Source organism: Acromyrmex echinatior, chromosome 7 (assembly GCF_024713525.1).
Source record: "Acromyrmex echinatior isolate Ae372 chromosome 7, ASM2471352v2, whole genome shotgun sequence".
In the NCBI taxonomy this organism is placed as follows: domain Eukaryota; kingdom Metazoa; phylum Arthropoda; class Insecta; order Hymenoptera; family Formicidae; genus Acromyrmex; species Acromyrmex echinatior.
This window is the reverse complement of record NC_141858.1, coordinates 13,199,266-13,218,531: the sequence shown is the minus strand read 5'-3', so window position 1 is coordinate 13,218,531 and position 19,266 is coordinate 13,199,266. Positions and strand designations below refer to the sequence as shown.

Sequence of the window (19,266 nt, the reverse complement as noted above, 5' to 3'; positions counted from 1 at the left end):
TAAAAAAATTATTCAAAATTTTTATTTTTTAAATAATTAACAAGTATATAAAAAAGTAATTAAAAATTGTGTTAACTTTATATTGTCACCATATTCTCAAAACATTATTAATATACTTTTACATTTTTCCGTTTCTTCATTAATTTTTCTATATAAAACTTATTTAATTATTTACACAAATCTGCAAAATGTAAATATATGAAAATGTCGATCTGAACGATAACCGAATCGAATTAAGTGTGAAAATTGTCGAACACAATAGTAAGTCATATTTTACAAATCACTTGACTGTTTATGAATAATTTAAACGTTCAGTCCCTGAATATGGACGAGGGTAAAACTGACAATCCTCCGAGGACAAAACGCAGAAGCCCCTTAGGGCCATGGACCCTTTGTTACTGCCTGGTCGCTGGTTAGAGCAAGGACGCCAATGTTTGATCCTGCACTACGCGGTAAGCCACGGAGGATCATCGTTCGTATTGATCTATCCTACAATTCACTCCGCTGCTTCTCAAGCAGCAGAGGTTTAGAACCGCGTAGCATAAAATAAGTATATCTTACTGTTATATAGTAGAAGATCATATTTCTTCTATTCTGATTTAACTCTAAGTTTAGCATAACTAGAGAAGTAAATGGAGAATTGCAATACAAAAAAAAAGATAGAAATTACTTAAAGCTATTTTGTTAAAAAAGTTAATCAATAGTGAGACGTTTTTAAGTTTAACGTAATTAATTTAACCTTATATGTTATAAATGCGAAGGCCAATTTATTTAATAAAAAATATAATATAAAATATTTATTAAAACAAACAATTATCACAAAAACATTTTCGAGAAAAAAATTTCAAGATCTAATTAAAAAAATGTTGATTTATTTGAAAGATTTATTTGAATTTTTAGATGATTATTTCTTAAATACAAATAAGGAGGCTGCATTTTTTAATTTGTACACAAAGTATAATAAAATAATTCAAAATATAAATATGGAGTGAATATCTAATGGATGACTTTTCATCTTATTCATAGTGAAATCGCGTCGACTCCGTGACTCATACGATTACTGAAAAAGCATTGAGCCCGATTCTAACGTCGATCCCTAAGCTTTGCGAATACAAAGGGCTGTATTCGGGATCGAACTGATCATTGCTAACGATAATGGTGGATTAGCACGATCACATCTGTCATTGACTTATGCAATTCCGACAAGTTTTTTCGAGACCTGCTACGTTACATTGAACTAAATTTGATCTGTCGAAATTGAAATTTGTTAAATCAAATTCTGATGCGAGACAAGAAAGGTTTTTCTAATATATTTCGAATAAATCGAAATTTATGAAATAAACAAATATTTTGTACGAAGTATTCGCTTACATATTAGAACACATAAAATAATTTGATAAGAATATGGTTTAATTTATTAACCATATTCTAAAATATTTTAAAAAATTTGTATGCTATAATGACTAAAATATTCTTTACTGACTATAATAAAGATTCGGAATAGTATGAGTTTCAAAATAATACAAGAACTATAATATCTTTCTCAATCGTTCTTCTTATTCATTTCTAAAGTTAATTTTAAATCCAAGAATCAAAGATTATTAGTTGTTATCACTAAATAAAAAAGATAAAAAGAGAAAAATAAAGAATAATGATAAGTATACAAATTATATTATTTTTACGATTTCGTTACGAATATTCATTACTTTTATATTTTCTATTTGTATACATACATTTATTTAATCATATAAAGATAAGTGCAACGTGCTCATTTAAATCAATTTCTCAAGAAACCAACTTTGCGAGATAGCATTATAAGAAAATTTTTTTTCAAAGGTTTTCTCAGATATAAATATTGTGTAAGGAATATTGCTATCTCTGAAAACAACAATATACTAATTGTAATTTTGTACTAATTGTAAATATTGCATGTATACAAATTATGTTAGAATATTTATGACGTGCAATAGGTATATAAAAATAAGCGTCACTGATATGCAATAAACCATCTTCACATATTCTCGTATTACGACAAAGATTTAAGAAACCACGTCAAAAACCCGTGTGCAGATATAGAGAGGCTTATGCCAGATATACATTTGGCGGCCTGCCAATTGGTCTGATCGCCCCAACCGAGCACTGCGGGCATTTCACGGATTCGCCGAATATTCAGTGGGGTTTTACGGATTTAACGCTTGCCGTCAAAGCAGGTGGTTTGCGCATCGAACATTCATCTTCTGCGGTCGGTAGTCTTGCGGATTAACCGATGGCCCTCTCTTCTCTTGTCAGGTCTTTATCGTGGTGTATCATGCTACCGTTTTATTCTTCATTGCTTTCTCGATTCTATGCTTTACTTTATTCCACAGAGTACTTTAGTATAAAAATTTCGTCTGTCGATGTGAAGGTCAAAAATTGCAAATAAAATTAGAAAAAAGTGCGTTTCTCTAATTTAATTTTTAAATATTTTAAAACAATTTCGAATGAGATAAAAATAAAAAGGAAAGAAAAGAATTGATCCTCTTTTTCTTTTTTCTTCCTTTTACTTCAAGAATCCACATAAAAATTGAATTTCTCTCTCTCTCTTTTTAGTTACATTTTTTTTTATTTAATATCTTTTTCTTTGTTTTTTGTTTAAAATAATATAATTGTATTTTTCAACAATGATAGACTCTTTAATAGATTCTTTAATAGACTCTTTAAGTATAACGTAATCATAAATATATAAACCAGTCAAGAGCTCTTAAAGTTTAATAACAATATGATGAAAAAAGGCAAATAAGAAAAAAATATATACATAATAGAAAACTGAAATATTATAATGTATCGATATTAAGAGAAGATATATAATATAATATCAGTTTTCTATTATGTATGTATTTACTCCTATTAATAATTTTTATATGTTTATATATTTCAAAGAATCGACTCTTATTTTTCTTTATTATCGTCATATTGTTATTGTATTCATAAATAATGAATATATTAAAATATATTAAAAGTATGATGAAAATAAATATTTATATACGTATATTTAATAGAGAGCTAACAGTTAGGTTGCTTTCATCAATTAATTTTAACACATTTTTTTCCTATTGCTAATCATTAAAAAATGAATCCGCGAAATTATTATAAGAATAAAAGCAATATAATAAAATAAAGAAAAAAAACGATGTTGAGGGGGCACCCGGGTTTGAACCGGGGACCTCTCGATCTGCAGTCGAATGCTCTACCACTGAGCTATACCCCCAATTGATGATACATGCTTATATTATTCTCTTACTTCTCATTTCCAGAAACACAGCACTAATGTAATTATAATATTTAATTAGTATTTTATAGAAATTTTTCAAAATTTTTATTTTCAATGTACACAATAAGTATCTCTATTACAAAATATTGAAAACGATTAATGGAAGAATCTTTCAGAACATTAAAAATTTTTAATATCTATTTAAAGCGACAAAAAAAGACGAGAAGATATATAGAAACGTTAATAAAAAATTTATCTAAAAAATTTGTCTATAAAAAGAATATAAAATTCCAAATTCTTCAATTTATCAAAAAATATTTTAATATAAGTGTCTAGATTTTTAATATAATAATCTAATAATCTATTTTCTATCACTGTTTGTAAGAGTAAAATAAAATTAATACACTCCTTCTCTCCGCAGGAGATATTTTCCTTTCTAAATATTCAATATTGTGTTTATATATATTAAAGAAAGGCAGATACACTACAACTTTTTTATGCAAAACTAGACCATGCACAAATATCCCCTTATTGTATAAATAGCCCCCGGTGACAAGTAAAAGAAGAGACGGAAAAAACTGTAGAAAATTATAGAAGAAAAACAAACACAGATGAGAACACATACACACGAACTATAATGTAATGAACAAAGATAAGTATGTATTCAGATATTCATTGTATAGATATTCAATGTACTAAATATATCACCTAGAATGTCAGGTACTTTACGAGTCTCTTAGGGCAGTGCAAAAACAGCCCTTGTTGTCGTACAAATAGCCTTGAGCGCTACCCCCCACGAGCACGGATGGCGACAGGTAAAGTAATATACTGCAGACCACCTAGTGGCTTCATGACTTTGCCATATGTCAGCGTGACTAAGGCACACATGGTCGAGATCATTGTGCGCCGTATCGACTGCAGAGAGATATCTCATTTCCCATTAAAATGCAATATTTCGAAATGTCAAATCAGTTTAAACAATATATTTTTGAAAAATTTTGGTTCAGTGTAACTGAATATATAATCTCTATTTAATATTTCTTTTAATAAATTATAATTAGAAAATATTTACATCTTGATGTTTTCAATGAAAAAAAAAACTAATTCTGTATTCGTGAAATAAAGTGATAAAAATTAGACTCGTAAAATACATGTATCTTGTATCACACTTTTCCTTGTATTATAAGACAAAATTATTATTAAATATAATATATATCTTTTTAGAGAGAGAGCGAGAGTAGTCTTTTCATAAACTTATATTTGATTTAATTATTGTCAGAAATTTTACGCATGCTATATATTTGTACATCATTATACATTCAGCGACGAGAAATTACGTCATGAATAACGAATATTCCTGTGGAGAGTGCATTATCTTAGATAGATGTGTGTGTGTGTGTGTGTGTGTGTGTGTGTGTATGGATTGCTGGCAAATTATTAATTAAAGTAAATTGTCGCTGCTATTTTCGTTAATTTACTTGTATAATTTAGAAATCCTGACAGAATTCTTGCGACATCCAGTATGTAATTTGAAAGCTTTCCATTATAAATTAAACCATAAATATAATATAAATATAATATAAATATCTAAAGATTTTATGATCTTAAATAAAAAGAATTCTTAAATAAAAATAGATTTATGTTTATGTCTTAATATTGCAATTATTTTAACGATTTATATTTAATGGTTTTCTCCGGGAAAAATGTAAAATTATTTACTGTAGACCTATAAAGGAATTTAATTTCTTCTTTAATATCGTGTCATCATTACTAATGCCGTTACGTCGTATTGCATAAAAATCGATGAATACTCGCATTCAATATATTTTACGAATCGATAAACAGTTTGGTTGGTTGTTTTTACAATGCTTGCCGGTTTAACGAGAAAAATAAAGCGGGTAACGTCGAAGTCGGTCTATGCAACCTTCCGTTTGGTTTGCGAATTAATCCATCAAAACGGTCACGTATAACTCATCCCTTCCTTGTTTTGTTCCATGCGCATCCGCTTCTGTGTTCACGTCCTAAAGTCCGAGAGTCAATTGCACGCTGCATTTAAATGTACCGACAACGACGGACGGCACAAAAATTTTATTTCCTCCTACGCATCCATATAGACAGACAAGAGAGATTACGTTTTATACAAAGTATTCCAAAGCGGCTGCGCTTTTTTTTATTTTACGATAAGTAATGATAGATTATCTTTGTGCGATTATTTTAATAATTGATTGATAAAACAGTCGTTAAGCGATAAAAAGATCCTTCACGTGATACACTTTATACAAAGTAAACCGTAGCATCAATTCGTGTGAAAGTTATTAGAAAGAATGATTTTGCTGACGTACTTATGTAAAAGTTTAGCTAGATACAAATCTAAAATAATTTCGTTGATCTACCAAAATAATTACAAATAGAAAATAATTCTGTTAATCCATGTATGTCATCAAAGTATGTAATTGTAAGTAGAAAACTCAGGAATGTCGCAAAAATTTTTTACATTCTAGCAATCACTTTGAACGTTTTACTTAAACATTTTAATAGTATTTTGATATTTCTTTGTAAATCTTTTGATAAAGTTATTTTCCAATCTGTATTGAACTAAATTTTTGATACTTTAGCAAAATTTTTATCCACGTAGATCTTACAGACAAGAAAAAAGAACGAAAGAAGTTCGTTCAAAACAGTTTGTTATCAAGAATATTTATTATGTGTCGTACGTGATATTTATCACGAATATACATGAAGTTACGCGTCTCGAATATGACTATAAGCTATTCATAACTTTGTTCCTCGCAGTAAGTCTAATTTGTGTTGCTGTGTTATGAAATGATATTGACAAGCATTACTAAGATAAAAATTATATCGATTTGACTTGATCCAAAGAAAATTCTCTCCTAATAAAATAATTATGGAAATGATGGAAAAAATATATCAGTGACTTTTAATAAATCATAATTACATTACCCATTTATTTTTTTGTTGGTTACTTCGAATCGCAAATAAAATTAAATCTAATCTTGCTCGACATTGAAAAAATTTTCACGGTTCTTTCACAGTGTCGATATTTGTACGCGATATATTTATACGAGCTTTATTTTAATCGTCTTTAATATTCCGTCAGTCTTCTTCAAATTTCAATGAATCGATCATTGGAAAATATATTTGAGTAACTTCCGTATTTTTGGACGTCAGTAATGAATTTTTCATTAGAAGCATAGAAAGCAGATTGCCATTGATTAAATTATAAAATAAAAATGTGTATAAATCCATGTAATGTCAATTAAAATTGACGTTTATCTTTATGTGAAAGATTGGATTTATATGCGTTTACATATACATTTATTTTGTTAAAGTATTTAAAAATTTAGGTACATGAAAATCTGAAAATAATTTTATTGGATTGTCAAAATAATTATGAATAATTATAGGAAACTCAAGGATGACATAATAAGGAATGTTACAAAGAATTTTAATATTCTAGCAATTACTTTTATTTTCATAATTTAACAAAATTTACTTTCAAATTACATTTGTATCTCGCTAAAATTTTTAAGTTTTTAAACTGTTCTTTCAATATATACAATATATTATGTTTATATTTATGCAATATACAATATTATTTTTGATAATCAATTAATATAATATTATTTTAAAAAATGTAAGAAATTTTTTAAATATAAAAATATTGTACACATTTAATAAATATATTTGCATACCTAAAATATAATCCTAAAACCGATATGTGTAAAAATATAATTACTAATTTACTAATTTTATTAGAGTGTTCTGAAATCTGTTTGATTACAAACAAAAGAATAAATTTGCTACTTTATTTTAAAAATATTGTTGAGAAATTAATAAGTCTAATTGCTAACGATAATTTCTCTCGCAATTCATCGAATCAAGCAAAGTAAGCCACGTGTGTTTGCTATGTTACCGCACCTATCCAAGCTCTCGCGAAAATTACTAAAACTCTTATCCTCGTATAATTTTTACTAACATACATATTCGAATAGGTATCCTGGCAAACCAATTTGCACCATTAACCTAAATATATGTATATGCTGTTGCTTATGAGGTGAATACCTAATTGATAAATTAATCATGTATTTCTCTTGCATACAGTCTTCGTCTTTATCGAAGACCCCGAAATAGTGTAATTCGATAATTCAGGATTCAATCAAAGATTCATTCATTATCAGAAATTCTCTTTCCGCGCTAGTTATTAGTATCATCATTTCATCATCGTTTTATTTAAAACAATATGTTATTGATATTATTTATAAAACATGAAGCAGTAACCAATCATAATAAATTATTAAAGCTTTCATAATAAATTTTTCGCTTTTCGCAAATATAAAAATCGTTTTTATAGCATCAATATATTATTTTATATAATGTATCACTTTTTATAATTAAATAATACATATTTATAAAATGTAATAAAATGACATATAATATTATATAAAGCACAGTTTGTGATCAGTCTCCATAATTTTACTATGAATTTTTGCATTATTTAAGTAATGCCTAAATATACAATATTTCTATTTTATGAAATTTTGTTCTATAAACTTTTTGACTTGTCCTTCGGTAATCAATTCATCACAAATGTTTTTTTATTTTTTGCATGAAACAAAACAAATTTCGATAAATAATATATATTATTTTAAGTATAAACAATCCACACCATATTCTCATTCAAGTTTCTTTAAAAAATTAGTTGCAAACGGATTCGGATTATGAAAAAATACATTCACTTATAAGAATCTTTTTTCCAGGACCAAATTAAATTGGTGCGATTTTTTTTCCTTTTCGCGAGGAACCCCACCAAACATTTTAACGTGCGACACATGCTTGGGTATCCATTATGCAGATATACGAATGTTACCTCACGTGTATTCGTAATTTCTCTGTACGTAACAGTGCACGCATATGTGTACATGGAGCGTTTCGTATATAGGGTGATCTAGAAAAATATCAATAATAATAATCATATGTATATAAGACAAGTTGATTTAGGAACAAAGTGTGGCATAAAATTTCTATTAAAAATATTTTTCTTACAAAATTTAATTATATATATTGTATATATAATATCAGTATTATAAAGAGAAAGTCATTTTACGTTCATATTTGCATTATTGAAATTATTCTTAAAATAAATAATTTAAAAAAATTAAGATATATATATATTGAATTTTCATTGAGAAAAGAAAAAAATTACAAGTTTATTAGTGAATATCAGAACCTAAGATAATAATGATAATTTCAATTGTCTGTAGACTCGATAGACTATATATTGTCTAGTTTTCTTGATCACAAATGAATATATAAATCATTTTAATAGAAGACATAATTTGTAACTCTCTTACAAGAGACAAGAGTCACAGTGATATAAATCTGAAATTTATTGCTGATAACGACGACGTGCAAAGTCATCAAAATTAAACAGGATGGTCGATAACAGATCCGATATTTTTCAGACCACCCCATACGCACCCCCATGTACGCGTAATGTATGCAGGTACCGCGGTGCTGTATATGCACCCCAGCCGCTCGCGATCGCGCCGGTGGACGCATCGCGCGTCCGTGGATGCATCGCGAGGTCGGCGCAGCCGTGGATCCCTTGTGTGGGTGTAGCGTCGGTGGGTGCTGCGTACACACCGGGTAGTGTAGGATCAATATAAGCGATGACACAGCGAGAGCTCATCTTTAAGCCACGCCCATAAGCACGCAGGGAACGAATGCAGACACGAGCCCGGCCGAGTACGGCCAATCGGCGTGGCGCATCGATTTTTCGTGCCTTTTTCCCTTTTTTTCGCGAAAGTGAATTTCTTCGCGAGGCTGACAAGGCGGCGGTGAGGGCGGTAAAGGGAAGAGAACGGAGGGATGGGAAGAACGCGGGCGAAGGCTTAAAGGGCGAACGTTGGAGTACGATGATAGAGAGGGGACGATGAGGAGCGACGAAGAAAGAGAAAGAGGGAGAAAAAGAGAGAGAGAGAGGGAGAGGGGGAGGGGGGAAGAGGAGGGGGGAATAGAGGGATGGAAATAGTGACGGCAGTTGAGGGAAAGTACGAGGGGGTGTTGGAGAAACGAGGGGAAAGAGAAGCGTATGGAGAGAGACGACTGTGGAGAGAAGGCGGAGGATCGATGAGGACGGGGTGACTCTTCCATTCCAGGGGTAAACGAACCTCCATTTCATCTACCCTTCATGCCGTTATCGGTTGTCCCTTTTTCAATCGAGAGAGCCCCCTGCTGCTAGGAACATCGAGGTGTACCGCGAGCTCATCCTCGCACGTAGCCAGTCAAAATCAGCAGTTCTTATCGTTGCTCAAAATTGTATTGTTAGTATTATGATTAGTGTATCACTTTTCACGAAAACGAGTTTTTTTATTGTGCTGGATTATATGTTTACATTACGGAAAAAGAATCTTGATGAACCGTAAAATTTTAATACACTCTAATGCGAAGTATTAAATTACATGTTAATGGGACAAGAGATATTATCAAATTTTTCAATAATATAACTATATATTTCATAAATTTAGAATTTAATTACTTTCACATCTCGATAAAGCTTATGAAATTATAATGGAATAGTTAATATAATTATTTTTATTTCATACAATAATTTAAAATACGTTTCTGTTCAAATAATTAATAAATAAAGTCACAGACTTCTAAATAAATTTTCAGCAAAGACATGTATTTTGCTACTGTTAATTCGAAATAATTGTAAGATTAATATAAAAGATTTAATGTGCAAAAAAATATATATATAATTTTTAATTTGAAAAAAAAAGTTTATATATTAGTATTCCTTATATAAAATATTAAATTATAATTTCTTTAATTCGGAGAATTCATATTATATTAATTAAATAAATATAAATAAAAGTTTTTAGTTTTATCTTTTTCCAGTTTTTTTCACATTCATATCACCTACAAATATAAATTTAATTCTCTGAATCTTATTCTTTTTGTCATTTTTCAAAAGCTACATTTTACTTTCCATTTTTTCCAAGTGTTTATTACTCTATACTCACAAAGATGTATGAATGTATGCATATAAATATATATAATACGTAAGTCTGTATGTGAGCTATAAATTAAGCTCAATTCCATGGGTATATTTGCTACATGATTGTTCGGATCAACCATCCTTACAAAATTCAAAATTCGTAATACGAATAACTGAACCTCTTTTGCCATCTTGTAGTACATGAGATAACTATGCGAGAAATGCTTTTATCATTTGCGATAATATATAATACTAAACATTTATAAAACAATTAGACATCTATTATAAGCTTCTACATTTTGCATCATGCTTTATGTTTTTATGATATAAATAAAGTTGTAAATTTTATTTTTTTAGTATACATATATACATAATTCAATGAATCATTATTCAATAGATTATTATCCTGAAAAAATAAAGACTAATAGTTATAAAATTTATAAATTTTAATATAAAGTTATTATATATTTTTTGTAACTTCTAATATTAAATCTGTTTACTCAATATAGTATAGTAAGCATTTAAGTTAAAAGCAAAATGTAGGACTCATATAATTGCACGAGAATATGTTAATGATTAAATAATCATAATTATAATAATTATAATAATCATAATAATAATCATAATAATCATAATAATAATAATCATAATTTTAATTAGATTAAAATTGTTTGATATAAATATGATCTGTATTAACAAATAATAAATTTTTCTTTAAGCATATGTCTAGGATTTCATTACAATTTCAATACAACACGCTACTAATTAAACCATTTCAATAAAATTATAACAAAGTAAAAGTAACTTTGTATTTTACTTATTAGCAGAATGCAAATTGCAAGCAAAGATGCGATTTGTAGTTATAAGTTATTATATTATAATATTGTATATATTTAAATATTAGATATATAATTAATTTTATTCATTTACTATATACAATATAATAATTTATTTCTTTTTATCACTCGTTCTAAATTTTAGAAATGCTATCAACCGAAAAACAATGAATTCCTTAAAATAAACGAATTAATAATATTAAATTTGCATCACTGTACGCAAAGGACAAAAGATTCAATACACTTTATCCTATATATACTATATATAATGTATCTAATACGTAGTGTACGTATATTCAATTAAGTCTTTAAGTATAATATTTCAATTAAATTTAATGGAATTTTGTGCATCCTGCACTCATTTTAACTTAAAAAACTTCAAAGTAAAAATTATACTAAATGGGAGAATCAAGAAACATTCAAGAAAATACGAATCATTTTAAGAAACGTGACGCCATCTAACATCATGCTACTGAATAACTAGAGTAATACGAATTGGTAATCGAGAGATGGCACTCATAGTTAAACTTGCATCAGCTGACACGAGCGATTGATTTTTACGATATTTTTAATAATCGGAATCATATATATATATATATATATATATATATAATATATATGTGTGTACATATTAAATACAATTATATATATATATATATATATCTTTTCGATATAATATATGAAATTGTATTTAATATGTACACACATATATATATATATAATTCATCATACTATTGTAATTCTTTACTTTTTACCTAATTGTTTTCATTAATGATTTATAATTGATAATGTAAAACAACTTTTACCCTTATTGTATATCATTTCTCAATAAGTTCTTTACATTGTTATTTTGCATATCTAAGGAAGATTTTGTAATGGCAGCAAAGATGTCAACAGATGTAATAATTATTTATACATAAATTATTTTATACATTTTTTTTCATATTATTATATTAAAGAGAAGAAACGGAAATGAAAGAACCACTTATTACATCGATTTTATTTTCAAAAGATTCGTTGGAAGCCAGACTAAAGGAGTAGAAAGAAGAAATAAAAGGAACAAAAAGTTACGAAGGGAACTTCGTAGCTTTAAAGTATATATTAATTATAAAAGAACCTGTAAAAAAAACTCTTATGCTTGTATTAATTTCTGACCCAACTTTCGTTGGGTACGCAAAAAATTGGTCTATAGACTCATCAATTGTTCCCCTCCACGGAAATCTTTAGTAAAAGGCGAAAGATTTATGCGTGATTTGAAGGGAAACCAGAGTACCAAACCGTTCTCGGGCTGATGCTCTTATAGCATGCGTGGATGAATCTTACTTACGAGTTATCGAACCATCTAGTAGTAGTGAATGTAACTAATCCAAAAGCGCGGGCTGCAGCCACCGTGGCCACGTGGACGGTATAAACTTGTTTCTCAGCGTGTAAACTTGTTCTCTTACCGTTTCACGGATGATGATCCATTATTTTATTCTTATTATTCATCGAATGTTGTCGAATATTAAAGAAAAAATGTATTATACGTGATGGAATCACTCATGGTTTATCTTAATATTTTAGCGAACCGACAGTCTCATTTATGCCCAATTTCTTCATCTCTAGATAACTTTATCCAAGAGATATCTTCTTTAGGAGATATATAATGGAGATATCTCCTGGATAAAGTTATCCATAACTTATTTGGAAGTAAAGAAATTGGGCATTTGGAAATTGGTCTGATATTTTTTTTACAATGAATCATTTTAAAAAAATATGTAGCTGTACCATGCACACTAAACGTGTCACAATTAACACTAATCGTGTAAATAATTTTAAATGTAATTTAATTTATATTTGAGTATATGTTAAATTTTTCTTAAATTTATTTCTGAAGAGACTATTTTTTTTTTGTACAAATATTTTCCTTTCCGTGTGTGAACAATTATTATTTCAGAAATAAGCATTACAACATTTTCTTTAGAGAAATAAAAATATCAGTTGAAGTTAAAGCGGAACGAACAATGTATTGTCGAAATCTTAAAACTGTTTCTATTCTGTTACAAGGAATACTCGTAATAAATGATAATTAAGGTAACACGGATCGAAGATCCAATTTTCCGCCTCACGAATTTTTCCATTTCTCCTATCCCATTCTTGTGAATTACTAGATCGATGTGCTGACTGCGCATCTAAGTTTTTACTAAATTTCATTTTCTCTAACTTTGCAGTCGATATTTGAAAGCGATGTATATATATATATATATATATATATACAGTACATTTCTTTGAGTTATTGGATACATATCTGAAAATATACATTTCCTTTGTACATAGTTCTTTTGATTTGATTTGTTTTCCATTATGTTATTTATTATATAATAATCATATAGTAAGAAAAATTAATTATTTTTCTTACTATAATCTCAGAATGTCTACATGTACATAAATTTGCAATTTACAATTTATAAATTTGATCCTATTTAATTTCTTTTATCATATAAATATTTTGTAAAAAGTAAAGATAATTAAATCTTACAAATTAACATTTAGTTAGTAAAATAAAGTATTTATAAGCATTTTACTTACATTTAATTTAAAATAGAGTTTTGATCAGATTGAGTAAGATAAATTTTTTTATATCCTGGATATAAATTTATTAATCTTTTTAATTCTCAATAAATATTTTCTTGGCTTAATTTTTAGTTTTTTTTAATTATTACAAAATGTATGTCATGTGCATTCTACATTTAGGGAACGTCTACTATTTTTACTGATATTGAAGAACGATGTTTCAAAGGGGGCGTAGCTCAGATGGTAGAGCGCTCGCTTAGCATGCGAGAGGTACCGGGATCGATACCCGGCGCCTCCAAGTTCTTTTTTTGCAAAAAATTTTTGTAATGAGAATAATAAGAAAAAAAAACAAGAACAGCTATCAAAAAAATAGATTTTTTTAAATACATTCCCTCTTAATACAAAAATATTTTTTACTATTATCGATATACTTTGTATTGTAATATTATTTAAAATTTTTAAATTCGTTTAAAATGTATTAAAATTAATATAATGTATTAGAATTAATGTAATATAATTCGAACTATATTGATATCTAAATCATTTAGTATCATTTGGTATCATTTAGAAATTTTTTTAAATATACTATTATTATAAAAAGTATATATTAAATTTTTATGTGCAAAAATAACATTCCCATATCACGTAGGCGCCGTGGCTTAGTTGGTTAAAGCGCCTGTCTAGTAAACAGGAGATCGAGGGTTCGAATCCCTCCGGGGCCTCAATCCCGTGAGTACGGGTTATTGATTTTTTTTATTTGTATTAGAAAGTTTATATATGTAAAAAATATAAGTATATTATACTTGTATATTTTTTATGTTTGTATTTAAAAATTAGGAATTTATTACCGATAGAAACATACTAAAAAAGTGAATAAAGCGATTACTAAAAAAAAAAAAAAAAAAACCAAAATATCTTTGTACGCGGAAATTTTGCTAAAAATGATTTAATATTAATTATCGAAGAATAATAATTATTATATAATTATTATAATTATCAATCTCGTAATATATTTATTAATAGAGCTACAGAATTCTAATAATTAATAATAAAGTAAAGCATATTTTATTTATATATATATATATATATATATATATATATATATATATATCATGATACTTGTACAAAATAATTTTTTTAAATGGATTGTGTAATAATTATTTTTGTTTTTACGATCATGCTACTATATTTTTTTTTATTTTATTAGATCTAGTTAGATTACAAAACAACTCACGTAATCACATTTGTTTAAAAAGATGACTGTGAACAAAGTGATTGTTATATATTGAACTTTGACAATGAAAAAGATACAAGACTATTTTAATATTGTTAGAAAGATTTTGTTTCAAATTAATAAAAACTTTGAATATTACATATGTCATTTTGCAATATTTTAACTTTTTTTATTCAATAATTAATTACTTATCTATTTTATTTGTATAGTATAATTAGTAGTTATATAACTACTCCTAATGTTATTATAGTAACTTAAAATACTATAATATTATAGTATATCATAGTATATCAAGATTGACAATTTCGTTTAAGTGATTTGTCTTTGCGTTTATATCATGTAAGTTTTAAACATTATTTACTATTTATCATTTATGTCTAGTTAATGTCTAGTTTATGTCTTATATGTAGTTAATGTCTATCTTATTCAAATATTTTAATATAATTAACTTGGTAATTATAATGAGAATACGCTTAGATATCACAATTCATTATGACTACATCACAAGACACGGCCACATGTCGCACAATTCAATTTTTAAAGTTCAGTTTGTAATTGTATGACTTATCAATTTTTAATTATATTGTATTGAATATTATTGCGATATTGAAAAGGATCCGCAATAGGATCGAAATGTCTATTGTTACATTAATATACTAATTGAATAAATTCTATACATGCAAACATCTAGTGTTCGACTCTTATAGGAATTCTTTGATTTATTCTTTGGAATCTGTCAATTATTTTTATTGTATAATACATTATGCAATAATTACTTAACGAAAGTTACTTAAAAAAAAATAAAGTAGTCTCAGGTAATCTTAAATGGGGACTATGAAAGTGACACAAAATACAGCAATCCTCTTCTGCTTTCTATTTGTTTTGCTCTTATACTTTCTATTTGTGAATAGAAATTAAATTTTGGTTTTCAGATCTTGTATTAATTATTATAATCAATTGGTATTTAAATATCTATTATAACAATTTTAACATCAATAACAAAATTAATATCAATAAATATATTAATTTTTTAAAATATGAAAAAATACAAATTTGATATGCAAAATTTATTGTCTTGATCTCGCTTGACGTACGTAACAAAAATTAATTTGAATGGTATATCTCAGTCTATTATTGAAACGGTAGAAAGAACTTTAAACTCAATAATGTTTCATATCATGCAATGTATCATAAAAGACTTCCAGCGAATTACCAAAACTGAAAGTCGTGAAAGTAGGCCACTGAGAAACTAATTGGATTAATAAAAAAATGGGCTCGTCCGGGATTTGAACCCGGGACCTCTCGCACCCTAAGCGAGAATCATACCCCTAGACCAACGAGCCATGTTGGGAATTATTGCTCTTGTAATAGTTGACTTCTCGGACTGTCAAATGTAAGTCAATTAAATATATTGGCCACGTTCTTTCATTCATATACAATAATAGACTGAAGCATTATGTACGCTATAAATTTATATATATATATACACACACAATATATATATTTGAAGTCTTTTAACTAAGAGTACGAATAATATAAATTTATTAAAAATATTAATATAATATAATATGTTTCATATAATATAAAATATCATTATTTTTTGTAAAGTATATTCAATGATAAAAATTATATAATGTGAAAATATCTTATCATATAACGATGATAATAAGAGATTAGAAAATATTTTTAACAAAAAAGAAACACTATCAAATAGATAATGAAAATAAAAAACACATAATCTCACACCTTAAGAAAGACATGAATGTTTTATAAAACGATATGTTCGGTAATTCAAAGAGAAGTTATATACGGATATGATACTCAATGATATATGTAACTACTTCAAATACATTAAGTCATTTTTATTGGATAAATAATGTTTTCTTTCAGTTATTAATGACTTTGTGATTGCGATTATGTGGAAGATCAAGATTGAAAAAGTTTTCATGAGGCTCGTTGGTCTAGGGGTATGATTCTCGCTTCGGGTGCGAGAGGTCCCGGGTTCAAATCCCGGACGAGCCCACAATTCTTTCTTTTTGCACTTTATTATTGCATGCGATAATATTGAAAGTTAATGATATTTATGCGAATTGCTTCAAATTATAATATTAGGAAGAAAAAATTGAAGAGAATAGATAGTTATACTAGGAATAATAATTATGGAGAAAAATATTGTATTAAAATTAATTATAATAAAAAAATATTTGACAGATTTTTTAATGGCACATGTAAGTCATATAACATTGATGTAATAAATTCTATATTATTAATTAAATAGGAGAATAATAAGTAGAGATCAAAAGTCTTGATCTAGAGATCAAAAATTCCTCAAAATTATGACGTTATAAAACAATATTTTTAAATAGTATTCAGCGATCAACAAAACATGGAAAATAATTTTCGGTTTCATGCATTTCTTTGTCTAATTGTAATTACTTTGTGTTTCAGCATTGCTAATATATTTGCATTTTAAATATGCATTTTAAATATGCATTCTAAATGTAAATACGAACGTCATGTCTTTTAAATAATGCGTACCGCAAACCTCATTCTGATTCTCAAATGTCACGAATATATTTGAGTATCTATGAACACGCGTTGACAAACTTGACCATGAAGTATGTTGTACTTTCCTTATAACTTAATCGTCAATTTTGTATAATTTTCGAGATACAAGTAATAAAATATTTTATAATACTATTTATAAAACTGTACGAAACTACCAATTAAATAATAATAAGGAAAAAATAGCACTAGTTAAAAAAATGTTTTTTTTTTTAATTATTTTGAATTAGATAAAGTATTTTTTAGATTTTTGAATACTAAAAACGATGCCGCAAGTTAAATTTCATCAGCACGTTAGATTCCCGAAACAATTGAAGTTTAAAATGCAAAAAAATAATTTTTTTGCGTTACGTCATTTTGTAAAAAAAATTAACATTATCTTAAAATTTTGATCAGAGATCATGAATGTATTGTTTATCTCCTTTAAAATGTACTTATAATTTTTTATTAATTTCACTGTCTTACTTTTTAGTTTTTAGCCATGAACGATTCAATACAAAGTTTTTCCAAGATAATCAATTTTTCGTCTATAAATGGACTCACTCATTATTATTAGTTTATGACTATTGACATAGTGTAATTTATCGTCATAGATACCGCTAAATATACATGTATCAGCAGGGCTGAGCATGTACTTGAAATACTTTTATTTAAAATATACTATTAGCAATACAAGCGTATTTTGTATTTCTTATTTCAGTGGATCACATAAAAATATTACGTATTTTATATTTAAAATCGAAAAATTGAAAGCTTTTTGTAATTCAAATAATAAGGCTGATTATCAATGTTAATATTTGAAATACAAAATACAAAATACTTTCAATCTTTTGTTATTAATACTGAAATATAAAATACAAAATACTTTTATATGCTCTCATGAAATACAAAATATAAAATATTTTCATATATTCCGAACAAACACAAAATATAAAATTGTCTTACCGATAGTGTTTTTCAAATAAAAGTTTTCAAATACATATCAGCCCTGCATGTATATACATATCGCCGATAAATAAAGTCACTTATAATTATTAGTTTGACCATTGATACATAATGTAATTTATCCTCATAAATATGCATACGTTGAGAATATGCATATGTATATAATACATATGTATACGAAGTCTCATTTTAATTCTCTACGTCGAATATTTAAAAAACGGTTTTCTAGAAAAAAAAATGTTTCAAACAAAAGTTGTATTTGTGAATGTATATTGATAATTACAAATTAGAAATTGTGTATGACTTCATTGTTATGAACGGAAAATTTTTACTATCTTAGAAAAGCCTTATATTTAAATCCTTCATATAACTAAAAAAAAATTGAAATAAAGAAAAAGCATTTTATAAAGCATTTTATATAGAATAAACAATATATTTATGACTTTTAATTAGATTTTTAAGATAATGTTAACTATTTTTACAAAAAAATGTCAAATCATTAACAAAATTATCGTCAAAAAAATTATATTTTGGGCAATAAACCTTAAACCTACCTTAGAAACCTGACGTGCTGGAATTTTTTGGCTTGCAACATTGTTTTCAGTATTTCAAAATATATATAAAACTAGTCCAGAGTTTGAAGTAAGTTTTTTATTGTAAACTAGTACAATTAATACTCTCACCTTGATATTGTATTATTTATATAGTTTCAATATTTATAAAACACAATTTAGCATGTTATAAAGCACGCTGATATCATATGAGCTCGGTAAAAAACAAATACTATTTATTAATTATTTAGTTTATTTTAGAAAAAAACACTAATTTTTGTAGGATGAATTCTCTATAAATATATAAAATT

General features: G+C 27.0%; 6 non-coding genes across 6 annotated transcripts; 3 read left to right on the top strand and 3 right to left on the bottom strand.

The window, feature by feature from the left end:
* Window positions 1-3,175: 3,175 nt before the first annotated feature.
* TRNAC-GCA (transfer RNA cysteine (anticodon GCA)) lies at window positions 3,176-3,247 on the bottom strand. Its single transcript has one exon. It is a non-coding gene; the product is annotated as a tRNA-Cys (tRNA).
* Window positions 3,248-12,259: 9,012 nt separating this feature from the next.
* Window positions 12,260-12,380, bottom strand: LOC147909228 (U5 spliceosomal RNA). The gene has a single exon (XR_015545807.1). It is a non-coding gene; the product is annotated as a U5 spliceosomal RNA (small nuclear RNA).
* Window positions 12,381-13,885: 1,505 nt separating this feature from the next.
* TRNAA-AGC (transfer RNA alanine (anticodon AGC)) lies at window positions 13,886-13,958 on the top strand. The gene has a single exon. It is a non-coding gene; the product is annotated as a tRNA-Ala (tRNA).
* Window positions 13,959-14,308: 350 nt separating this feature from the next.
* On the top strand, window positions 14,309-14,382 carry TRNAT-AGU (transfer RNA threonine (anticodon AGU)). Its single transcript has one exon. It is a non-coding gene; the product is annotated as a tRNA-Thr (tRNA).
* A 1,783-nt stretch (window positions 14,383-16,165) lies between these two features.
* TRNAP-AGG (transfer RNA proline (anticodon AGG)) lies at window positions 16,166-16,237 on the bottom strand. The gene has a single exon. It is a non-coding gene; the product is annotated as a tRNA-Pro (tRNA).
* A 607-nt stretch (window positions 16,238-16,844) lies between these two features.
* Window positions 16,845-16,916, top strand: TRNAP-CGG (transfer RNA proline (anticodon CGG)). The gene has a single exon. It is a non-coding gene; the product is annotated as a tRNA-Pro (tRNA).
* The last annotated feature ends 2,350 nt before the right edge of the window (window positions 16,917-19,266 follow it).